The sequence below is a fragment of the Pinus tabuliformis genome, chromosome 4_1, assembly GCF_031772625.1.
Source record: "Pinus tabuliformis cultivar Carrire ecotype Pingquan chromosome 4_1, CPIR1, whole genome shotgun sequence".
Taxonomy (NCBI): Eukaryota; Viridiplantae; Streptophyta; class Pinopsida; order Pinales; family Pinaceae; genus Pinus; species Pinus tabuliformis.
Genome location: NC_142303.1, coordinates 121362819 through 121389553, shown reverse-complemented (window position 1 = coordinate 121389553; position 26735 = coordinate 121362819). Strand labels below are relative to the sequence as shown.

The window sequence follows — 26735 nt, the reverse complement described above, 5'->3', positions numbered from 1 at the left end:
CTATTCCAAGAGTCCAACCTTTTTGTCTCCCATCAAAAACCTGGGAAGATTAAGAAGAGAGTTCACCCTTGTAACACCATCAAGAGCAGACCATTCCTCATCATCACCAGTGGAAATACACTCAGCAAGTTTTCTCTGGGATTGTGTTCTCTCTGGGCCCTTCGGTTCCTTGGAGCTCTTGACTCTGTTTAAATTTTGAGATACATCATTCAGATCATTAGCATTCCTGACTGTGTTTGCACGCTCTAAAGTGGGGTTATTTGTCTCACTGAAGTCTTATGTGTTCTTGTCCAAATCTTTACGTGAATCTGTAGCTGACACTGAAGTGATCTCTTGTGTCACTGCTTGACTACTAAGGCTCTGTGCCACTATAGTTTTTGATTTTGGCTCAGATGGTAGAGAATTATTGAGGAAAAGACAGACCGCTGCACAATCATCAACTTTGGAAGTTGGATATTTTAACCTCCATGCTCGAACAACATACTCCACCAAAGCTCTGGCTGCAGTTGTTTGAGAAGGTGCTGATGCCACAATTTCCACAACCTCCTTATTAGACAATACATCCCAGACCCCATCCGTAGCCAGTACAATGAATTCATCTCTTTCAATTAAACGATGGTAAGAGACATCAGGCACAGAGATCAGGCCAAAGTCCTTCAGACAGAAATCACCAAAAGCTCTAGCCATAGCCAGCCCAGGGGAATCATTATGAGGCAACCAAACACGTGCTACCTCAGGCTCATCATGCAATGCAAAAACTCGCCCTTTGCATCGTCGAATCCTCTCAGCTTCCCTTGGGAGATTGGGTTTCAAATCCACAGTCAACTGCATTGCAGACAATGAATTGTCTTGAACTCTCGTACCCAGAACTACTCTCGAGTCTCCAACATTTCCGATTACCAAGTCTTGTCCCTGCTTCACCAAAGTTACTGCAGTAGTTCCACTACAAAAGCAATCTATTGAAGGATGCAGCCTCAACTCCTTATCCATCACTTTAAAGGCTTTCAGAAATGACTCTTTCAATGTCAAAAATATTTCTGGGCACTTCTCCCTCTCTTCCATATCTGTTGACTCCCTCCATTCATTGTCCATGGTAACTGATAGTGATTCCTCAGAATTCATGCTTCCCACAGTGCTATTAGCCTCTTTGATGCTATCATCATCCTTAATCTCTGCTTCCCATTGACTGCTCAGCTTTGATGGCAGTGAATCCCTCACCTTCTTGGAAACTAGATGGCCAAAAGGGCCATGCCCATCAAATACTCCACAGAAAACCGTGTCCCTTCTAGAACCGAAGTCTTGAATGCGTAGCGCCTGTGTATTTTTACACTGGCCAGTGAGGCCCAGTGCGTAGCGCCCACCTCAGTGCGTAGCGCCTTTTGCAGGAGGCATTTGGAGGCCTTCCCGGTGTCAAAATTGGGTACAGGATAGCTCGTTGGAAAGGGCTTTGAGGCTACTTTCCAACCCATCTAGAATTTGTCAATTTGGCATCCATTTGCATTGTAAAACGTCAAATCTCCTAAGACTGGTCAAAATGTTCCAATTGAGGTTGCCTCAAGGCAGAGTGCTGTTGCAGTCAACTTTTGAATGCCTTCCACAACTCCAAATTGAGCTCATGATAGCTCCATGGAAAGATATTTGTGTCTAGTTATCATTTGACTCATCAAAAAAGTCATTTGGCCAACCAAGCTAGGAGAAAACTTGATTTTCCCAAGGTCACTTCAGAGGTGCATTCAATTCTCCTGAGGCAACGATAGTTTTGACATTTCTCTAAAAACATGACACCTGTGTAAAAAGTGAAGGATGTTTTTCTTCTTTGGCATGTTGTGGACAAAACCCTCTCTCAGGTTTTCCAAATTCATCTTTCCTTGCTCAGAAACATCATTTGAGTGAAACCTATCCCGATGTGTGGAACAAGGGATTTTGTCGAAATGAAGCGAAATGAAGGAGATAAGGGGCTTCTAAATTCTTGGGGAAATTTTTGGAAGTAGGGAGGGATGTTAGGAAGCAGGGGAAAGTGGAATCTTAGAGATCGAGCGAGGGGAAGGGGTCCAAAAGGGAAAAACACAGGCCTAGCCTAGAAAATTGCCAAGTTGTGGCAAGAAACTAGGGTTTGTGCAAAAATGAGGAATTTGGGGAATCTCAGTGATGGGAAGTGTTTGATAAGGTACTTTAAGGATAGGGGAAGGTGTATGAACATCAAGATATAAGGTTTTCTAATGATTTGACCATCCAAGAGAAATTGCCTTCAAAACCCTAGGAGAGGGAAATGAACCTTGCCTAGGCGCAACTGAAGCATGAACAAGGTGTAAAATGACCCAATGGAACTTGACATGATGATGAAAACCCTATGAATGATGATAGGCTCAGCTGAATGATGACATGGACCGACATTTGGACAAATTTAGAAGGAGTGAAAGCAAACCCTAGACCTAATGCCTAGTGACCAAATTTTGCTTGAAGACTCTTTGAAATGACAAAATTTGACCTTGACACTCTAAGACCACTTTGTAAGAGCATATTTGATCACTGGAGGAAGGCTGGAAAGACTGACACTAACACAGGCTAGGGCCTCACAACCTGAGTCACAAATTGCCCTGTGGCTACATTGCATACTCTATATATCTTTTCACACAACACAAACTGTCTTATATAGGAAACTACAAAGGGAGGAATCATTTAAGATCCATGAGTTTCTCCCACAATCACTCAATCAAACCCCTAAATCTCTCTATTTGCATGTATGGTAGATAATTACATTTAATCAAGCCTTTAGAGACTTCAATTCCATCAATTTAGCTCTATTTAAATAGAATTTTCCCCGGTTTACAATGATTGTCCAGGTTTCCCTTTTCACAACTTTGAATTTAAATTTTGATTAAGGGTGTTCCGATGCTCCTACATCAGACTCCCGAGGTACAAAACTTTTCTATGACCACCTAGTCATATGCCTTCTTCATCCCTTATCAATTCTACCACATCCTATGTGGAATTGCCTTTATGATCTTTCCGTGAGATACAACAAAATCTTTGCAGTAACTAGTCCTCCTTGCTACCCGATACCTCACCAAGCTTCTCTCCTCTGAGCTCAGTCTTTCAGCATCTCTCTAGTTCTCTCTTCTTTGGAACCATTTGAGCACTCCTGGCTCTAGGCTGCTGCAATATTATCACCTTCTCCTGTCTCTACCTATATGACAATATAAAGACCACAAACTTTCCAATCTAAAACATAACTGTACCTCCTTCTTTTGCACGCAGAATCTTCTTATGCTCCGATACCACTTTGACACAACAAAACTACATCTTTACATAATTTGCGCATGGATCTGTGGGTTATGGGCCCACGTATACATCGAAAGAATTTCAATCAACATACTTCACAAAAAAATAAAAACCACAACCGCAATATAACTTGCTCGGCCAATCTCCACCATTGATCAATCCCACTCGATCCAAAGGATATCACGTCATCTGCTTGCCAACTAACCCGGACGATCTCCACCATTGATGTGATCCGTCCAATCGAAAAGTTGTCGCGCAATCTCGTGCAGATTCTTGCACGACCGATATCAGGTCGAGAGCATGTGAGAAAAGTAGTTTTCTCGTGCTACGTGTCACCCACTAAGGTTAATCACGTGAAATTTAAAAATACCATTTACCACTTTGAGACCATGCGATATACCACTTAACGTCTTTGTAGACCACTCCATCCTTCTGCTAACACGTGGTTTTAATCTCTGCCATTCCTCTTCTGTCGATATTATCTGTCGATCTGGCCAATCCGACGAATCTCTCATGTGCTTATCGGTGGAATTTTTATTACAACACGAATTTATCTCTGCCATACTTTGTCTAAGGCGAAGTTCATAGGAACTTCATCCCTTGCACTCGCACATGCAATTTATCAACCTATAGTAAAGAATGTATATGTAAACAATACAAAGACACAAAAAATCTAGATTTCACCTGGATGTATAATAACACGCATATTTCAATTATAAACTGAACTTGCTTACAAGCTAGGGCCTCACGACCCGAGTCACAAATTTCCCTACGGCTACATTGCATACTCTATATATCTTTTCACACAACACAAACTCTCTTATATAGGAAATTACAAAGGGAGAAATCATTTAAGATCCATGAGTTTCTCCCATAATCTCTCAATCAAACCCCTAAATCTCTCCATTTGCATGTATGACACATAATTATATTTAATCAAGCCTTCTAGAGACTTATAAATTCCATCAATTTATCTCTATTTAAACAGAATTTGCCCCGGTTAAAAATGATTGTCCACGTTTCCCTTTTCATAGCTTTGAATTTAAATTTTGATTAAGGGTGTTCTAATGCTCTTGCATCAATTTATAGCAAAGGGTGGGGTGGCCCTTAAGATTCCCATTTGTGACTGTTCAACCACCCTCATGACTCTTCACCTACTCTTTGACTGTTACATTCACTATTGACACTTGACTTACACTTGACATGACTCAACATTATAATGCACATGTACCCATGTGAACACAATGGCTTGAGCAAGCCAAACTAGACATCCTCATGTTGATCAAAAGTAACATATTAGTGCCAACCTTTATAGTCTCTGATAGTGTTCATGTGTTCCGCAGTGACATCTGTCTGAAACCTGAATTTTGCCTCCATTCATCTAGGTACACTGGTCAGGCTCCTTTATCTAACTCATCTGAAAGCATACGCATCATTGTCAACAATGTGGTTGGACCAGTAACATACTTGTGCATGATGTCTACACTGATAGGCAAGTTTGGGCTAGTGGCGATGCACATCAACTCGTCGAGGTAGGAGTCAAGCTCTAGTCGGACCTACTTCTTGGTCTTCACCTAGGTGAGAGTCCCAAGTGATGGTATCGCATGTGTGCACACCACACCATCCATGTTCTTGAATACTCATGCATGGGAAGCCTCTATGCTAGTGATTAGTTGCGGGAGGTCCTCATAGTTCCGAATCTGACTCCAGATACATGCTTTCAACTGAACCGTATTTGGCCTCATCATCTTTAGCAAGTGAAGTGGGGCTCCCTTGTACTTCATCATCCATGTTTGCATGTCATCAACAACAGCATGTATGTTCATCAAGATGCGTGCTCTCCTAGCAAATCACTACTGCCATCTCTTGAAAAGGACTACTGCCATGTGCACAGTACCAAACTTGGAGTACAAAGCTCGCATAACTATTTCGAGGGATAATACTTCATGTAGTATTTCCTTCTTCAATTTATCTAGGGCGGAAATTGTCACCAAGTTGCCTCCTTGCTTGGCCACCTAAGAAAATGAACACTTGAGCTAGTGGCTTCGGAATACACTCTAGTTTCATATGCCAAAGCAGCTAGATGCTTGCACACATGAGTCATGATCACTCGTTCTTAAAATTGCGTAGGGGATTTTTGATCCTCTAGAGTTGACACTCTGCGAGACTGCACCAATCTATGTTGTGATTCATCAAGCGAGGTGTTGTGCATCTCTTCTTATAGCTGATCACCAAGGATCTTAGTGCCTCTTTGGTCATCTGAGACTTGCTCTTCTTCTAAATGCATTGAAGTGGGTGAGTTGAACTCTTTGTGGTGAGGCATGAGGTCAGTTTCCTGTTCCAATTCCTGCTTCTCCATGTCTGCATCCAACTATTGAAGTGCATGTTCTATCTCATTAGCAATGTCTTTCCCCTGCGATGCTTCACCCTGTTCGCCTGATGCCAGTTGTTCAGATGAATCAACTACTTGCACGGATGTTGCTTCGTCTGTTTGCACATGATGCGCCCCCTGCTATATCTGTTGCTGTTGCACTTCCCTCCCCTATTTGTGTAGCTCTTGTTCCTTTCAGAGTTTCTCTCTCAGCTCATGCAACTCCTTCTTTGCTTCTTCCATTCTCTTCTTATCCTTCTACCTTGACGCAATTCACTTGTTGCGCTGCTGCCCATTTTCCTCTATAGCCATAGTTGATTTCTCCATAAGTGGATATGCTCCAAACTTGTAGCTTTTCTCCTCCTCCATGCGATTGACAATATTCCTCTTCCCTTTGTCGCACACTGGTATGCTTGGCTCTGGTGCCACTGCAGCTACTGCCACTACTGTTGGTTCTCTCCGTGATGCTGCTTCGCTAACCAGTCCACAGTGAATCTGACTGGTTCATTGGGTCTAGAGAAACTGTACCAATATCTCCATGTGTCCTCCTTGGCCCAATGAAATACCCTGTAGATCCAGTTGAACTGAACTCTTGTGCAGTGATCCTTCAAAATGAAATGTGGGTCATATGGATTGTATCTTCGAAGGTCGAATGGGTATTTCTTCATTAGTTCTGCTTCGACATCTGCTTGCTTGATACTCCAGATCTCATATAACCCAATCCGCAATGGAAGAGTGGGCCAAGGTGCCTTCTTCTTCCGGTGCAGTCTAGCTATCAATCCTACCAAGATGTGATAGGCTACTTCTTGCATGACAAGTACGTCCAAGGAAAACTTTGGCAGAACATGTGGAGGCTTCTCCGCACTAAACATTTGGATGAAAGCGCCGGACGATGAGGCATACCAATATGCGATTCCTATCAATTCCTCCATTGCCTCCTTTGACATGTAGGGTGGATCTTGTTTGAATATCATCTTGTACAAAGGGACAACATAATGATCGAACAACCTTGTGATTACTCCTTTGAAGTTGCATTCGAACAACAACTTGAAATATGTGTTCACAGTAGTCTCCACCGATGACCATGCCCACTCCAAGCCCGGGACCTTGTGTCGGGCATAGACTGCATCTAGGATGTAGGTAGACATGTAAATATCTACATGCATACCTTCGGGTGACTGTCAAGCCTTCGTGACCTGCTCCTTCAACTGATGAGCCAGTATGCTGGACCAGGTACATGGTTTTCCTTCTCTAGCCACTTAGTCCAGTGAAACCACCCAACTCTGTGGGAAGGGTTTCATGCTTGTTTAGCCATACAGTTGACAAGACAATATGATCAAGTATTGGTACACCTTCCTCAATATCTGTGTTTTTTAGACCTGGTTAGGTGTCATCGTGAAACGAGCTAGCTCCTTTACCCAATCCTTCAGAATGTCTCTAGAGTTAGCACTAATGTTGGGTAATTTGAATGAAGTCTCCATGACAGTCACGAGCTTTGGCATCTGATACATCTCATCATAATCCTGTTCCTAGAAGGTCACAAGCTTCATCCCACAGACACTTCTCAAGGTCATCGTCTGAGGATCAGTGTGAGAGACGATCCAGTGTATCATGTTCGCACATGGGAACACGAGAAATCTACATGCAATCTGATACAAGCTAGACTTGTTGTTGGACACCTAATCCTAAAGGGTTAGTGTGGAAGCCGAAAAGACTAAGCAGTCCAAGAGACCTTGGGATCTGAAACCCAAGAGTCACAACATTGTATTATAAATGTACATCTCCTGTTAATAAAAAATGAACTCACTGATTTATCTTTCCTATTGTCTTTACTATCCATGTGTGTTTAACATGGTATCAGAGCCAGTACGTTCATAATCTGCTCAATCCTTTGTGAGCCACTTGTTTTTTTGTGGCCTGTGTAAACCTACGCATCGAGTATACACTGGTTGTATATGTAAGATGGTGATGGCAAATATATTTTGAAGACCGATTATATGCTGGTATATATGTTCGTTGGAATGCTTTTGAATAATAACATTTGAATGGTTGATGCTTGATATTGCCTTGTTTTTAAATCATTTGAATGGTATATGGTGCAGTTCATGAGTGTAATGGTGCGTTACGCTGCTGGAGACCATTCAGTGGCTGTTGTAATCAAAACATTCTATCAGTTCTAGAATCGAAACGTTCTCTCCCATAAATTCCAGCGCTCCTGACATGCTGCCTCTGCCATATAACGCATCTGTCCTCTGCGTGATTCTCTGCACCTCCCAGCGCTCTGTCCTCTACCTCTGCCAGCGCTCTGTCCTCTGCGTGATTCTCTGCACCTCCTAGCGCTCTGTCCTCTGCCTGATTCTCTGCACCTCATTGAATCTCTGCGCATCCGTTTTCTGCTGCGCTCAGTCATCAGGACAGAGGTGTCATGAAGACTGCGCACTATACATCCGTTGAAGCGTTTGAACACTATTTTCGGGTTACATGCATCTGAACGTGTTTTGCTCAGCCGAGAGATAACAAAGAAGGTGAACATACAGTCCCTACTCCTGGTCGGAATTCCAAAATTAATGAACAGTGAGTTTTCTGGAGAATGCAAAAGTATATTATGTGTTTAATTAAAATGCCTGCCGCCGAGATCCTTTCAGTTATTTAGCAGATGTAGAATTTGAATGTAGACCGGTTGTCTGTCATTTTTTCCATTCAAAGCTAGGACGTCGCGCGTTTGATCGCGGCCCTATGAAATGATTTACCATACTTGTCTGTCATCTTCGCTCCCGTTTCAAAATTTGATGGGCTCTTTCTAGTTTTTTGAAGAATTAAAACTGAATCAACAGTCCAGCGCTTCGCATGTGGCATGGAAAGCAAACGATTTCAACACCCCTTTGGTGAGCCAGCGGAAGTGGCGCAGCGGAAGTTTGGTGAGCCCTTGGCTTCTTAAAGCTCCAACAATCATCCTCTGACTGTTTTGATCTTCAGATTGTTCAGGACTATTTATATTTAATGTCGAAAAGCTTCCTTGCACCATAAACATCACCCTTCTTGCAAAGCCAATAGATAAGTGTTCTGTAAACGACATTATCCGGTGTACAATTCTTGTTCAGCAATCTCTTCCACAGCATTCTGGCATCTTCCACTTCACCCTCATTGCAGAGACCATCAATAACCTTACTACACAGGCTCGGGTTGGGTATCATCTTTCTATCAACTGTGTTATCCAACAAGCTCACGGCCTCGCTGATCTTGCCCTCTCTGCAGTAAGCTTCAATAACTACACTGTATGTAATGTCTATGATTGGACAGCCATTCTCCTCCATATGATCCATAAGGTTCACAGCTTCCTGCAACTCTCCTCGCTTACAATGCTCATCGATCAATATCGTATTCTCAAGGCCTTCAAACTCTCTGAGATTGAAACGCGAAGCGACACTGATTTCTGAGGCCCACTTTCATAGAAAAAAGCCCCTCCGGCTGCCGCTCACAGTGCACCGTCTTATTGTCCATCCACGTCAGGAAAATCTCAGAGAGCAGATTCTCCTGGACTTTAAATCATCACGCCTACGATACAGTACATGCTTTGCTTAACAAATTAAGATATCGGTTCGTTGGACATCGAAAATGTGGAAGCGTGAGGCTGGCTGCACGAGCTCGGTTAGAGGTTCCCAACAATAATGGCTTGACCCAAATTTCTGGCAACCACTCAAAATGATTTAAATTTTAGAGGATGCAGCAGTTTCATATAAATTTACTCTTCCAGTGGCTGGAGTCGACTTCTGTTCAGTTCCGGTCAAGTTGTTTTGATTCTCTCTGCTCAGTTAATTAGAATAGATTTTTTCAACTCGTCATCTACGTTATAATGATAAACCAACATATATAAATATGGGCAGACGCAGAGCAACCCAATAGCCAGTATCTGTTTGTATTTGGGTTGAATTCGTGGACCTCCATCTGAGGATAAACTGGATTGTGTAACCTCTGCAATGGCGGATTTTGCAGTAGTAGAAACAGATCTCTTCCTCAAATCACCCATCCTCTCAGATTCGTCGATTTTGACTTCTTCGGATCTCTGTATATATTGAAATTTAACTCCCTGCGCTTTGCAGAGGATCGTCCCTCTTCAATTCCAGTGTGCTCTAAAGGAGTTAAAGGGTTCTCTTCATTCTACAATTGGTTGATGCAATTCGGCCACATTTACCAACTTTGCGCAGTAGTCCTTTTGGCAAGCGAATTCTTTCACGTAACAATTTGAAAAAGTAACCTGTATACATGTCATTTTGGAGACTCGTGGTTTTATAGAATACAGCTCTGGCACCCAACGTTCTCATCAGTGTGCCACATTTTGTAGACTGTAGATTATTTTCTTTTTGTTACCGTGTAAAATCAATACTGAATGTGTAGCCTCGTAATAAGATCTTGTGGCTAGCAAGAGCACTGTATTTGTTGTTTAGATTGGAGGGTAACGAGTGCCTGTATCGGCTCACAGTTGTACACCGAATCAAATCAGTAATTGTTTCATGAGGAAGTTTCATTTGCAGCCAAAAGTGTATATCTTTTGAGAATCCCTATAGAGCAATCATTTTAGATACAAAGATTAATGAGTGTTCCACAGACAGGCTTGTAAGGACATTTTTCTGTCTGTGGTTATGTATCAGCTGTTTTCTTTTATAGCTTCCTGGATATAACTCCAAAAGCTTGCTGCTGATACTATAAAAGCTTGCTATAAACTCAGATCTTTATAGTGACAGAAAGTGCCCAGTTGGATCCTGCTGAAGAGTGGAGCATGCTTTGTTGGAAGTTAAACTCTCAGGTGAATTGAAGAAAATTCATTTTTTGAATGAGGAGTCTGTTTTCTGGATATCACCATTCTTTGTATGTTGAATCTATTGCAAGCTGATCGATTTGAAGATTGTTGCCATAAGTTTATTTGGTGTCCATCTTTTCCTCATTGTTTTACTATCTTTTGAGGTTAGAAATGGCTCCAATCGGTGCAATATTAGAGTTAGTGGACAATCTAATACTCTCTAGTATGAATAATACAGTCAAAATCAGCAAGGATTTTCTCACCGATATTCATAGTTGTTTGCAAAATGTATAAGAAAAGATCGATTTTTTGTAGCTTGAATCAGAGCTACAGCAAGAAGAGCTACATCAAAATAGACACCATTCTGAACCTGTTTTTGTTCAGAACATTGAGACAACCACCCATCAGCAGCATGTTAATAATGTTACAGTTCATTCAAATAAAGCAGCAGTTGTATATGCAGATGCAGAAACTCAGTCTGCACTTCCCAAGCCCATCATCAGACCTTGGGAATAGCTTGTCCACAACAAGCACAGAACTGGTCTTGGATATGACAAGGACTTGTCCTTTCATATTCCAGACTATGCCAAGCCCATTCAGTTTCAGAGTGCTGGATTCATTGATGACTGTTCACCTGCTTCTCATGATAGTTCAGCTTCAGCTGTTCCAGATTCTGCGCCTCTTCCACAACAACAACAACAACAGATCGTGAAATGCCAACACTGTGACCGAGTTGGCCATCTGAAAGATCACTGTTTTGATCTTCATCCATGTAAGCACTGTCATAAAACCAGCCATTCTTCACACAAATGCTTCAAAAAAAAACGTCCTGCAAGAACAAAGATTCATCTTGGATGGATCGCTTCTTGGCAATGGGCATCAACAGCCAAGAAGATATTCCAAACACATGTCAGAACTTGTTCCAGAATATTGAACAGTCTTGCAGTTGAGTTTTCTCCATCTTCTCACCTTGTACCTGACAGGGGGGGAAATGATGGTCATCTACAAGCTTCAAAGTCACATCAAGTGAGCCTGAGCCACAACCTGCCACACCAGTTTCAGAGTTGTAGCCAGAGACAAAGATGCCCGTGAACACAGATTGAGAACACTTCCTCTAGCAGAAGACTCCAGCTTCTTGCCAGTTTTGGAAGAATTCAAGGAATTGCATTAAGCATTCCAGAGTCGTTGGTTATCCTTAAGCCATCACAAGTTGAGACTTCCCTTTTGAGGTTGAAGTTTTACCTTTTATGCGGGGTGAGACCTCCCTTTTATGGTTGAAGGTTTCCCTTTATAAAACAATAGGATCACTTCCTCTAGCAGAAAACTTATGTTTCTCACCATTTTGGAAGAGTTCCGGGAACTGCACTAAGCGTTCCAGTGTTGGTGGTCATCCTTAAACCACCGCCCTTTTTTACCAACATTTCATAGAGCACATTCAGCCTAGTGCTGCCATGCATTTTTTGCACATTTTGTATTACAGCTCTTTTCTTGGACTCATACATAACCCTTCGGATTAAGGGGGGGAATTTTGGACACCTAATCCTAAAGGGTTAGTGTGGAAGCCGAAAAGACTAAGCAGTCCAAGAGACCTTGGGATTTGAAACCCAAGAGTCACAACATTGTATTATAAATGTGCATCTCCTGTTAATAAAAAATGAACTCACTGATTTATCTTTCCTATTGTCTTTACTATCCATGTGTGTTTAACACTTGTGAATGTTCACATACCCCTGAATTATTCAAGTTGTTCGCAAAAAGTGCCTGGAAATGTTTCATTGAATTCTTTCCACTTCAGTTTGATGTCCTTGTCTAGATACAGCTTTGTATCTTCATAGATCGACAGACTAGAGGACATTTTCTCAACTGCTTCTCCAGATACATTTCCATCAATGTCCTAAGATCCTATTCTCTTGGAAACCATTGAGAAAGATGAACACCTAAAAGGTCTAGAGACAAGCAACATGCATGGCAAGAAATCTGTCAGCGAAAACAAAGCAAATTGCGGGGAATGACACAACACATACCTAGGAAACTGATGAGAAAGATTGCACAATTTCTTTTGGGAGGCTAGCTGCCAGAACTGTGCAAAAGGAAGTATGGGTTGTCTAGGACACAGTGGTTGTTAGATCTATGCAGTGTGCAATCTAGACTGGATGCTTGCTGCCGAGATTGCACAATACGCAATTCCAACTGAGAAGGACTAGAGGCCCAGGGACATATTTGCACAATTTCCTGGGCCAACATTCACTGTCCTCTAGAAATGCACAAAATAGTCATGGACGGAAGTGTTGGTAAAAAATGTGCATTTCTAGAGAGGAAGGTAGAGCCTTCCTTCCCCAGATTGCGTAATGTAGTCTTAGTGAGGCAGAGTCTGGGCTAAGGTTGGCCTGACTCGTCGATGGGCAACTGAAAGAAAATAAGAAGGTGAATGCATGGAAAAACTAAGTGATAGCAGCACTGATTGAAAATGCATGCAAAACATGAATGAAATATTCAGCAAATGGATCAACATGCATGTGCGTGAAGCAGTTCGCTGGTTAGGAAAATGTTCATGCAAAACAGTTTCATGCATGTGACAGTAGTGAGATAGCAACGAAAACTGAAACAGAGCTAGGACAAGCTAGCATACATGTAAACGTCAACAAGCGTTCAAATAAATCAAGCAAACAAAAATCACACAAGTGAATACACAAAAAGCGATAGAAATGCTGAAAAAGACAAGTTGAGACCACTTACCCATGAATAGCTGAGTCAGACATGTCCAAGAGTCCTAGATGTGCTATGGGATGTCATATCTCCAAGATCAATGTGAAAGAATGAGATATGATTCGTCGAATAAATAAATTTGGGCTCATGATGCGCATGCCACAAATCTAGGAAAAACTGACACTTGGAGGGAAACTTCTAAAACAACTTTGCATGTAACCCCTGGCTGCTAAAAATAGCTCCTTGAATCATGGGATTCCTTTTTCATGTTTCCTTTTGATATTCTACGAAGAGCAAGTCATGCATGCATGCAAGTCAAGTTTCCTTGGTCCCCGGTGGAACTGGTCAACCGGACTACTCATGCATGTGGCTGCTCAACTGCTTGAGAAAAATGCTCATTTCTTGCTGGGAGCTAGGTTGACTGCCCAGGAGGATTGCACAATTTATGGGTAAAGCAGCTGACTACTGCCCATATTTGTGCAAATTTTGGGTTGAGCAGCTCTGCTGGGGAAATTGATACAAATCTTGTTGGGAATGTTGACTGGTAGGATTGCGCAATCCTTGAGCCCAATAGGCTGCCAGAGAGGATTGCGCAATTTCTGGAGGGAAGGCAGGTTTCCCTCTAGAAATGCACAATTTTCTTGGGGAAGTTTCTCAGCTTGCAGCTGGACTAAGTCCATGTGAACAACCTGTGAGGGGAATGGATCAAATTGTGCTCGACAGGTTACCTTTATGCATGAAAAACACTGAAGCTTGTGTACTTGATGAAGCAAGACAAAGTGTCATGTAAGGTTGGTAGGGAGGCTCCAAAATGGGCTAAGGAAAAAATTTGGAGGGTGGTTGTAGCTGCTACAACACTTGGCGACACACTGGTAGAACGCTAGCTCTTTGAATGGACCTTGTTCGTGAAGAGCAAGTCTAACACCTCCAGAAGTATTGTTCAGTTCTCAACTCATCTTGGTTTCGCACTAGCATGATTGCAAGATGTAGCATCTGCCAAGCTCTTGGTCAATTGACATACATTCCAAACCAAGACAACATAATTGTTTCGATTGGGGTTGAGGGGTATATAGGTGCATAAGCAGTATAATCGTTAGAGTCTTAGTTCCATCTCTGGTGTTGCTCGACTGCCAACAGGCCTGGGCAATACCCCAGTGGAGTCACATAGGAACACAAGCATGGTTCCACTACTAGTGAGCCTGGTTAGTACCCCGGTAGAGTTACTTGCATCACCTCCCTACGTAGGAAGCCTTCCTCTTCTTTAGCCTTATTTATTTTTCATTTTGAATTTTTTGACTTTTCATTTTTTTCATTTTCCATTTTTTCAAATGTGCATAGCACTTATTCATTTCAGAGGTGAAAGAGGGATCTCGACTTATTGAGAGCATAAGAGGTTGTTCCAGCAGAGAAGTATTTTATGTATCTTTGACGTGCCTGTTAAGTTTTTTCCCCCTCACCCTACTCTACTTGACTAGCTGACAAGGGTTAACCCAAAAACAACTAACTAGAGAAGGTGACACTAGTTAGCGCGCAAGCATTGTGTTTTCACCAAGGTTCACTTCGAATAGTATTTATTTTCCTTCAACGTATCACAGACTAAAAGTAAAAATCTCTTCATACAGAGGCGAGATGACAAATAACCAAGTAGTGATAGTTGTACAATCCCTCTTGTACTTCACCCAGCTCATTACAAGAGTCATACATGGTTTTATGAAAAACTAACTTACGAATGAAACAAACGAACTAACAAATATCAAAGCAAAGAAAAAGCAGAAGCAAAATTGAAAGAAAATAAAGTAAGCAAACAAGAAAGTAGACAAACAATAAAGTAGACAAACAAGAAAACAATGCGAATAAGTAAATTGACTGAAAACAAACACTACTCCTACTCCTACACTAACAATGCATGGGCCTGATCACATGAAGTGATATTTCCAATGTAGCCACCAGCGCATTGGTAAACCCATGTTGGTGAAGACTTGGTCCGTGAGCAACCCAGTTGTGTGCACCAGCAAGTAAGAAAGTTATAACAATGAAGACAACCACACTTTGTGTCTGATAATGCCCATAGGACATAAGTGAGTGCAAGTTCATGACTAGAAGTCCGTGGACTTATCATGGTGTTGTGTAACACTGCGTGTAACTTTGAAGCATAAGCACACTATTGACTGAGACATGCAAGAAAACGAAAGAAACGAAGATAACTTGCATCGTACACGTGTGCTTGCAATGTAATATTCCTCCAATGCATGAGAAATGGGATCATGCAGTTCGAGTGGAGGAGATGTGATCTTTGTGTGAGATGGATCTTAAATGAATAGAGAAGAGTGATGAGGAGCCTTGGGTGATTGAAAATTTTCCTTATCAGAAGTGAGACTAACCCCAAGAGAGAAAGGGCTTGACATAGCCATAAGCTCGGGCTGAAGTGCCTTGAAGGTCTTGGGTGTTTCAACTTCATCATCAGGTAAATCATTATAGACCAGTGGCTTCGAAAGATCAACTATGAGAGAGTCATGATCGAGACCAAATACGGAAAAAAATGGATCACAATCGCCATGATTATAAAAATCAATGATTTCATCGGCATCCTCATGATTAGATGAATCAAATAGAGAGGTAGATGAAAAGAAAACAAACTCATCCTCTGTGTTTTCATAAAAGATAAATGAAAGATCAAGTGGATTTTCAATGAATATCTTATCCTCTTTGTTTTCGAATCATGGGCCAACATCTAGCGAGTCCTGCAAATGATCAATAATGGGTGCACCCATGGATGGAGACACACATGCAAAATCATGGATGGTAGGTTCACCGAAGATGTCAGGAAAGAATGGAGGGGGCTCAGACCAAAGGGAGTCATCCTTCGTCGAGTGTTGATGCTCAAGCTCCCACTCATACTCTTCATGAATGATAGCGCATGTTGGTTGTGTAACAATGGGTTGTTCCTCGCTCAGAACAAGTGAAGAGTCTGGAATGGATGAACAAAAGACAACATCATCCGGAGGAACACCCAAGTACGAAGACGAAGGTTGTAGAAAGAATGCACATGAGAACTCAAAGGAATCACAACCAAATCTGCACGAAAAATTCGTGAAGTGATGTTGGGAGAATGTGAAAGATGAATAGGTGTGTGAGCATGATCTTCAACATCACTAGGCAGTGGTAGAGCTGTTGAATGTGAGGGGGGCGGATAGTCAGTCGAGGCAGTTTCCACATCCACATGAGATTGTGAAGCTCCATCAATGAAGAATGTTGAATGAGGCTTGATCTTAAGCTTTTTCTTGGGATGGGAATATTTATTAAGGCAATGTTTGAATCGGTCCCAAAAATAAGCAAATTTCATCTGGCTCCTTAGAGCTTGAAACTGCAAATCACGGAAGCGCTACCAAAAATCAATAACCGATTCATGTGGAGCCTTTCATTGGCATAACAGTTTTTGGTCAATATGGTCTCGTTAAAATTGATAGAAAGTGTCTTCGATAAGATCAGATAAGTGCTCAAGTGATTGCACGCTGTTAGCCGATAAGCTGAGCAGCCATCTACATGGACATTCGGGAAGTGTGTGTGCAAGCAGTAAGCTGGCCTGTTCATCAAAACATCCATCTTCCTCATGAAGCATGGAAATAAATCCATGTAAGTACTTAGGCCAGGCCACTTCGCCTTCGCCATCATACGTGAAAGTGGACAAGAGATTGAAAAACTCCCCCGTGATGGAGACATCTTCACAATTCAAAAAACACTGCGGGAGGAGAAGAGTGCAAGAATCCATGAAAGATATGCATAAATTAAAAATTGGATGAGAGGACACAACTTTTCATATGGCCCTCCTTCTATCACCAAAAATGTTGACAGTGCTAGTCCTACCAACATGTCAAGGGGATCTCCCTAGTCAGAAGCCCCAATTAGACCTCAGACTGTTTGGTGTAGGAGTCCCAGCAGTTGGTCGTAAGGTAATGCCTTGACCACAATGTCACATAGAGGCAAGTAAGATAACTCTATCAGTAGCAAGGGTGTGACTGTTGCAGTGAGGCAAGGAAGGTGAATGAAAATTTATAACACATGGTGGGTGAGAAGAGTGTGCCCCTTGGAAACCTGTAGTAGTACTCAGCTAAGAAGGGAAAACACGAGCGAAGATGCATCACAAGCTGGAAAGCATATCAACTGAAAATCCAAAGTGATGGTTAAACCAACACCACATCTGCAAGATTCATATAATTGCATACGAATTAGTTCATACACAAATATGTAAGTTAAACAACATATATTGCTAAGCAACCGGAGCAATCCAACTACAAGAACAACATATGCATGAAAATGTGTTGGCTCTTATTATATAAAGAAGTGTAACTCCCAATCATACAATACATCCATGTAAACCTTCTAACCCCAATAATGAAGCGTTACAGCCACATCTGCCTGCTCCTCCAAAGAGATGAACTAGCTTCATACAGTGGAGAAGCCAAGGTGTGTTACAATACTGTCCAAGCTTTCTTCAAGATAGTCTTAACAGAAGCTTGGCTGACCAAAAGCCCTTCCAATGAGCTATGAGGGACTACTTATAGCAAAGGGTGGGGTGGCCCTTGACATTCCCCTTTGTGAATGTTCAACTACCCTCATGACTCTTCACCTACTCTATGATTGTTACATTCACTATTGACATTTGACTTACACTTGACATGACTCAACATTACAATGCACATGTACCCATGTGAACATAATGGCTTGAGAAAGCCAAACTAGACATCACTCTGACTTAGACAACTATAGAAGTCTAACTGCTCAACATCCTCATGCTGATCAAAAGTAACATATTGATGCCAATATTTGTAGTCTCTGATAGTGTCCATGTGTTCCGCGGTGACATCTATCTGAAACCTGACTTTCACCTCCATAGCATCTGGGTACACTGCTTGGGCTCCTCCGTCCAACTCATTTGAAAGCATGTGCATCATTGTCTTCAATGTGGCGAGACCAACAACATACTTGTGCATGATGTTTACACTGATAGGCAAGTCTAGGTTGGTGGTGATTCACATCAACTCATCGAAGTATGAGTCAAGCTCTAGTCAGACCTGCTTCTTGGTCTTCACCTAGGTGAGAGTCCCAATTGATGGGATCACATGTGTGCGCACCACAACATCCATGCTCTTGAATATTCATGCATGGGAAGCCTGTATGCTAGTGATGAGTTGTGGGAGGTCCTCATAGTTCTGGATATGACTCTGGATAAGTGCTTTCATCTCGACCACATTTGGCCTCATCATATTGGGCAAGTGAAGTGGGGCTCCCTTATACTTCATCATCCATGTTTGCATGTCATCAACAAGAGCATGTATGTTCTTCAAGATGCATGTTGTCCTAGCACATCGTTTTTGCCATTCGTTGAGATGGACAATCGCCTTGTGAACAATACCAAACTTGGAGTACAATTCTCTCATAACTGTGTCGAGGGACAATACTGCATCTAGTATTTCCTTCTTCAATTCATCTCGGGCAGACATTGTCACCAAGTCTCCTCCTTGCTTGGCCACTTGTAGTTCCTTCACCATTCGCTCATTCTTAGTTATAAGAAGACGAACTATTGAGCTAGTGGTTTCAGCATACACTCTGGTTGCATTGGCCAAAGTAGCTGGATGCTTGCGCACATCAGTCATGATCACTCATTCTTCAACTTGTGCAAGGGATGTTTGATCCTCCAGAGTTGACACTCTGCGAGACTGCACAAATCTATGTTGGGATTCATCAAACAAGATGTTGTGCATCTCTTCTTCCAGATGATGACCACTGATCTAAGTGCCTCCTTGGTCATCCAAGACTTGCTCTTCTTCTAGATGCATTGAAGTGGGTGAGTCGACCTCTTTGTGGTGAGGCATGAGGTCAGTGTCTTGTTCCAACTCCTACTACTCCATGTCTGCATCCAACTGTTGAAGTGCATTTTCTATCTCATGAGAAAAGTCTTTCGCCTGTGATGGTTCGCCCTGTTCGCCTAATGCCAGCTGTTCAGATGAATCAATTACTTGTACCGGCGTTGCTTCATCTATTTTCACATGATGCGTCCCCTGCTGTGTCTATTGTTGTTGCACTTCCCTCTCCTGTTTGCGCCTCTTAGAGTTTCTCTCTCAGTTCATGCAACTCCTTCTCTGCTTCTTCCATTCTCTTCTTATCCTTCTGCCTTTGCGCAATTCACTTGTCGCGTTGCTGCCTCTTTGCCTCTATAGCCATAGCTACTTTCTCTACAAGTGGATTTGCTCGAAAATTTCTTCCTTGCTACTCCTCCATGCGATTGACAATCTTCTTCTTCCACTTGTCACACATTAGTATGATTGGCTCTGTTGCCACTGCTAGTGCTCTCCATGATGCTACTTCACGGTACTTCACTAACCACTCCACAGTGAATCCAACTAGTTCATTGGGTCTAGAGAAACTATAGAAATATCTCCATGGGTCCTCCTTAGCCTAATGAAACAACCTCTAATATCTTCAGGTACATCTAAAGGTCTTCAAGGTGTTCCCCAAAAGTGCCTGCAAATGTTTCATTAACTTCTTGCCACTTCAGTTTGATGTCCTTGTCTAGATACAACTTTGCATCTTCATAGATCAACAGAATAGAGGAAATTTTCTCAACTGCTACTCCAGGTGAATTTCCATCAGTGTCCTAAGATCCTTTTCTCTTAGAAACCATTGAGATAGATGAATAGATGAAAGATATGGATACAAGCAACATGAATGGCAAGAAATCTATTAGTGAAAACAAAGAAAATTCTGGGGAATGACACCGCACATACCTGGGAAACTGATTAGCAAGATTGCACAATTTCTTCTGGGAGGCTGGGTGACTAGTTGCCGGAACTATGCAAAAGGTAGTCTAGGTTGTCTGGGAGGTAGGAATGGCTCTTGGATCTATGCAATGTGCAATCCATACTGCTTGCTAGCTACTGAGATTTCGCAATGCGCAATTCCAGCTGGGAAGGACTGGAGGCCTAGGAACAGATTTGCGCAATTTCATGGGTCATCAGTCACTATCCTATAGAAATGTGAAAAACAATCCTGGATGGTAGTGATGAGAAAAAATATGCATTTTTGGAGAGGAAGGCAGAGCATTCCTTCCCCAGATTGCGCAATGTAGTCTCAGTGAGGCAGAGTCTGGGCCAAGGTTGTCCCGACTCGCCGACAGGCAACTGAAAGCAAATAAGATAGTGAATGCATGGTGACACTAAGTGATAGAAAAAGTGATTGAAAATTCATGCAAAAAAAGAATGAAATATTCAGTGAACAGATCAACATGCATGTGGGTGAAGCAGTTTTCTGGTTGGGCGAACGTTCGTGCAAAACAGTGTCATGCATGCGTCAACAGTGAGATAGCAATGAAAACTGAAATAGAGCTAGGAAAAGCTAGTATACATGTAAAAGGAAACAAATGTTCAATTAAATCGAGCAAGCAACACTCACACAAGCGAATACAAAAAAAGTGACAGAAATGTTGACAAAGACAAGTTGAGACCACTTACCCATGAATAGCTGAGTCATATGTGTCGAAGATTCCTAGATGTGCTGTGGGATGTCAGAGCTCCAAGATCGATGTGAAATAATGAGCTCTGATGCATCGAATAAATAAGTTTGGGATCATGACGCACATGCCACAAATCTAGGAAAAAGCAACACTTGGAGGGAAACTTCTAAAACAACTTTGCATGTAACCCATAGCTGCTAAAAATAGTTCCATGAATCATGGGATTCCTTTTGTATGTTGCCTTTTGCTATTCTGAGAAGAGAAAATCATGCATGAATTCAAGTCAAGTTTCCTTAGTCCCTAGTGGAACTGGTCAACCCGACTCCTCATGCATGTGGCTGCTCAACTTCTTGAGAAAAATGCGCATTTCTGGCTGGGAGGTGGGTTGACTACCCAGGAGCATTGCGAAATTTCTGTGCAGAGAAGTTGACTGCTACCCAGATTTGTGCAAATTATGGGTTGAGTAGTCCTGCAGGGGAAATTTGCACAAATCCTGTTGGGAGTGTTGACTGGCAGGATTGCGCAATCCTAGAGCCCAGCAAGTTACCAAATAGTATTGCGCAATTTCTGGAGGGAAGGCTGGTTTCCCTCCAGAAATGCGCAATTTTCTATGGGAAGCTGCTTAGACTACAGCTGGACCAAGTCTGGGTGAACAACCTATGAGGGGAATGGATCAAACTGTGCTCGACAGGTTGCCTTTGTGCATGAAAAATACTGAAGCTTATGTACTTGATGAAGCAACACAAAGTGATGTGTAAGGTTGGTAGGGAGGCTCCAAAATGGGCTAAGGCAAAATTTTGGAGGGTGGTTGTAGCTGCTACAACATGCTCATGGTATTTCGTAGATTCGGTCAAGGGAACTAGGGTTTGTTCTAATCTAGGGTTAATGGATTGGGATCTATGGATGCTTCAACATGTATATATATGTATTGTAACATTAAAGGGAAGATAATGAAAAATCAATCTGGTAGTCCCGGTTTTGGGATCTAGGGGAAAATCTGTGTGTATATATGTTTTATGTTTTATGCTATTTCCATTGTTCATTTTCTAGTTTTAGAATTTGTATGTAGGTAATTTCTATATGGGGTTAAAACCTACATTTGGTATCAAAGTTGTTTTAACTTCGAGGGGACGCCTTTGTTGCTAAGGGGTTTTTTTTGGCCCTATGGTAGATCCTGTTCAGTGGGAGATTTGTGGGATCAATTATTTTAGTGAAAGAAGATGGCGAGCAGTGGAAAGATAGAGATGGAGAAATTTAATGGTCAGAGTTTTGAGTTGCGGAAACTCAAGATGGAGGATCTACTGGTGGATAAAGATTAGCGGATCACGATAGATCTAGGTACTAAACCAACGACAACGTCAGTTGAAGATTGGGCGATGTTGGATCAAAAGGAAAAGAGCACATTACAGTTGGGTATCTTAGATTCAATTTTGTTGAATGTATTAAGGGAAGTTTCGGTGAAGGCTTTATGCGACAAGTTAGGGACTTTGTAACAATCTATGTCTCTAGTGAATAAACTGTTCCTACAAAAAAAACTGTATAACATGAGGATGAAGGATGGAGACACGATGACAGAGCATATGAACGCCTTTAATATTGTGGTAAGCCAGTTCTTATCTGTTGATATAAAAATTTCAGATGAGGATAAGTGCATCAGTTTGTTGTGTTCTCTACGAGATTTGTGGGATAGTCTAGTTGTTGCAATAGGTAACAATGTGGTTTCCTTGGAGTTTGATGAAATAGTCTCATCCTTGCTGTCGAAGGAAATGAGAAGGAAAAATATAGAGGGCAAGAATGGTGATGCCTTGTCTATATGAGCATGGTCCCATAATAGAAACAAAAATAAATCCTTGAGTGGGAGATCTAAATATAGAGGGAGATCTAAATCCCCAGGAAAACCTGTAAAGGTGTACTGGAAATGCAGAAAGGAAGGGAACTTTAGAAAGGACTGTAGATCTAAAGCTCTTGAGAAAGAAAAGGGATATGATGATTCTCCTTATGCAGAGGTGAAAACCACCTCAGATGAAGGTGGGGATCTGTACTTGGCTTCTTCTTCAAGTACACATGTAGATCATGAGGCATGGTTGATTGACTCAGGTGCATCCTTTCACTTCACTCCCCATAGGGAGTGGTTCTACGAGCATGATAAATATGATGGTGGTGATGTCTTCTTAGGGGATGACAGGGAGGCTAGAATCGTCGTTATTTGGGAAAAGTATAAACTTAATTTGGCACACATTAATTATCAACCAGGGGTAATCATATTCTTGTGAGGTGCAATGAAAAATATATGCAGATTGATTCTTCAGTGCATAGAAAACCACACAGAATTCCAAATCTATATTCTCTCTCAACACTTAGCAGCAAAGGCTATGGAGTAGATAATGCATCTCTCTACAATGCCTAAAATTGTTGATACAGATCAAGAAAATATATAAAACCAAACAACAATAGTTAAATCAAACTCATCTCCAATCATTCAAACCCAACCTCACAATGTAAATCAGGGCACGAATTGCATAAGTTAGTCTAACCTTTAGTCAAATTAGAAACACTCATGCAATAACCTAGTCATTAATCATTAAAAGCATGCACTGCTATGAATCAACAAAGAGGAATGGAACTGTGCATACATCTACCGTTAACAAATGGAAATAAACTTAATTAAATACACATTTATAGCTATGAGAGTTGTGAATAAAGGGGGGCCTCCTTCACTCACAACCCGTTAACTACTGAAGAAACTTACAATACAAGATCAACAAAGAATCAGGCTTATATTAATCTGAAAAGTCAATTACAACATTGCAGAAATCTGAGATATATGTTTTTTTCATCCCCTACAAATCGAATCTACTGTTCTTATACAAGTGTGTAGGCCAGTTCTTTTGCCAAACTAAGTAAAATTAAAATATTACAATTGTTTACTAAAATAAGCTGAAAATGTAGTACATCGATATCCTTGGTTTGATCCATGACTGGAAGCATGGATCGAACCGAATACGCTTGATTGTTCGACCTGCTTTCCCAAATTCATCCAAAATGAAAAGTGCGAGATCTAGGCAGTTAAAAAAGACTAATTTGGGGCAACCAGTAGGATAGAGTCCATGTGGATGGATTTTCAAACAAAGCCCATGTCCCTGTTTCTTCTATGGATGACGGAACATGTCTAACCTACATGGATTCTGAAGGAAATCGTGGAACAGCCCAAAGTCTGTTGATCTACATGAAATTCAATTAGTACCTCTAAAAGTCATCGATTAGTTAATCAGGTAGCATTCAACAGCAAATTACCTAAGATAAAAAAAAAATGTTACTTTTTGAGTTATTTTCATACCTTGGAGTCTAAATCACCCTTTTGGTCAAAAGAGGCACAAAAAGATGGTAACTAGAGGGAAAAAAGGAGTCTTAAAGGAGAAGAAAGTCCTTAAGAGGATCCTCAAAAATAGCCAAAATCTAGGCCCAACATCTCCCCTGCACCTAGCATCTTGTATGGCCCTACACAAGCAAAACTGTTATATTCTTTAAAAAAAAAGGAATATTTAATTTCCCCCTTGAGTTGCAGCCACTGCAACAAAATGATCCAACTGTGCCTTGTTGGATTCAACTTTCTTAATTCTATCTCTATACTCCTCATTACACTTATGCATATGTACTATTTGAACTTGGTTCTTCTTCATTATTCTACTCACCTTCTGGTACTTTGTCTTCCATTCATCAACCTCCTTTTGAAGGCACGGGCTGTTTTCTTTTAGAGTATCATTTTCCCTCTTAAGGACTCTTTCTGACACTATAAGCTCTATTATAGCTTCCTCCAACTCCTTGCATGATTGTCTTTTTTTGGAGGTTTCTTAATTTCCTGGATTTCCTTGATAGGAATGAGGAAAGTTGTATCCCTCCAGTCCTTGATAGTCCTCTAACCTTTTATCCATACTCTGCTTGAGTTGTTGGGTCTCATAGGATGTTGTCTCCCAGTCATCATTAGTAATGAATTCGACCACTTCAACCTGTATATGCTTCCCCTTGGATGACTTAAGCGATTTCTTAGCTTCCCTGCTTTCTTCTGTTTATTGTATACCCTCCTCTTCACTTTCTTGAGTAGCCAACTTAGTGGCTTGGCTCCTGGTAAATCTCCTACAGGAGGAGTGGAACCCATCGATGGATTTGGCCTTTTTCCCATAGTCTCTTTGATCACCATAACACCTCTTCTTCCTTACTTTCTTCCTCTAGCTGTGTATAAGTTTGGGGCTTCTTTGTTTATTTAAGGCTTGGCTCTACCTCCCTAGTATTTGGCAACTTGGGTACTTTCTCTGGCTGGCTATGAATTCGGGGAGTATTCTTTGGTCTCCAACTTGGCTCTTCCCCCCCAAGACTCTAGCTTAGGAACTTCCTCTGGCTGGCTATGAGTTCGAGACTTCCTCGTTGATTTCTGACTTGGCTCTGCCTCCCTAGTCTCTAGCTTAGGCGCTTCCTCATCATCTACAAAATAGTTCTTTGCAAAGTTCCCTCCACAGGGTTCATCATGGAAAGAGCTCATAGTCTCATATATCTCGTCCTCTTAACGCACTTGCGAATAATAAGATCGGGTCAAGTGAAAAAGATGTCTCCTTTTATCCAAGAGTAATCAACACTTTTTCTAATAATTTTCTTTTTCTACTTAGATGAGAAGTAAGGTGGTAACTTCCTTGTAGCAAGATAATTAGCCATATCTGCAAACCAAGGTGATTTGACAGAAATGGAAAACAAGTTCTCATCTGGGAAGCTATCATTAATAAGAACATCCTCGCCTTCGTGGTTGAGCCTAGAAAGGAAATCAGCTACCTGATTTTCTCTCCCCGACCTATCCAATACTGTGATGTCAAATTCCTACAGCAGCAAAAGCCATCTAGTAATTCTGCCATTAGTAACTGGTTTATTCATGAGATATCGAATAACAGAATGATCGGTATGTACAAAAAATTCATAGCCAGTGATGTAATGTCTAAACTTATTAATAGCATAAACCACAACAAGGAATTCTTTCTCAGTTACAGTATAATTCAATTTAGCAGGAGTCAAATTTTTACTAACAAAATAAATAGCATGGGTTACGAGGTTTTCCTTTTGGCCCAATACTACCCCTATAGTTGAATCAAAGGCATCAGTGGAAATGTGAAATGGAAACTTCCAATTTGGTCCTCTCAAGACAAGTGTTGAAGAAATCTTATCCTTGAGTGTGTCAAATGCAATTTGACACTCATCATTCCAACGAAATTCATATTCTTTTGTCAATAATTTAAACAGTGGCAAGGCTACCTTGGTAAAATTTTCAATAAATCTTCTGTAGTAACCTGCATGTCCAAGGAAACTTCAGACTCCCTTTTGGCTAGTTGGTGGAGGCATCTTCACAATCATTTCAATTTTTGCCAAATCAACTTTAATTCCTGCAGCATAAACATTATGACCCAAAACAATTCCTTCAATCATGATCATAAAACATTTTTTATCGCTTAATGAAATATTAGTCTCTCTACATCTTTTTAAAACCATTCTAAGATTAAGTAAAGCCTCTTCAAAACTATCACCCATTACCATGAAATCATCCATTTAAACCTCTACTCAATCATGTAAAAGTACAAAGAAAATACCAAGTATCGCCCTTTGATCACCATAACGCCCTCTTCTTCCTTACTTTCTTCCTCTAGCTCGGTATAAGTTTGGGGCTTCTTCATTGATTTAAGGCTTGGCTCTACCTCCCCAGTATTTGGAAACTTCAGCACTTCCTCTGGCTGGCTATGAATTTGAGGAGTCTTCTTTGGTATTTGGGTTGGCGCTGCCCCCCCAGTATCTAGCTTAGGCACTTCCTCTGGCTGGCTACGAGTTCGGGACTTGCTCATTGATTTCTGACTTGGCTCTGCCTCCCTAGTCTCTAGCTTAGGCGCTTCCTCATTATCTACAAAATAGTTCTCCACCAGAAATTTCTCCGAGGTCATTTTTTGTTTCCTCAATACCTCAAGTATAATAATATTAATGAGACTGTGGTGGTAGATATTTTCTTCTATGTGGGCTTCCCTTTTTTGAGCGGAAGT

The 26735-nt window shown here is 41.4% G+C and overlaps 1 pseudogene; it reads right to left on the bottom strand.

Moving 5' to 3' along the window:
• Window positions 1–26639, bottom strand: LOC149174493 (putative protein phosphatase 2C 66 pseudogene; annotated as a pseudogene).
• Window positions 26640–26735: the final 96 nt, after the last annotated feature.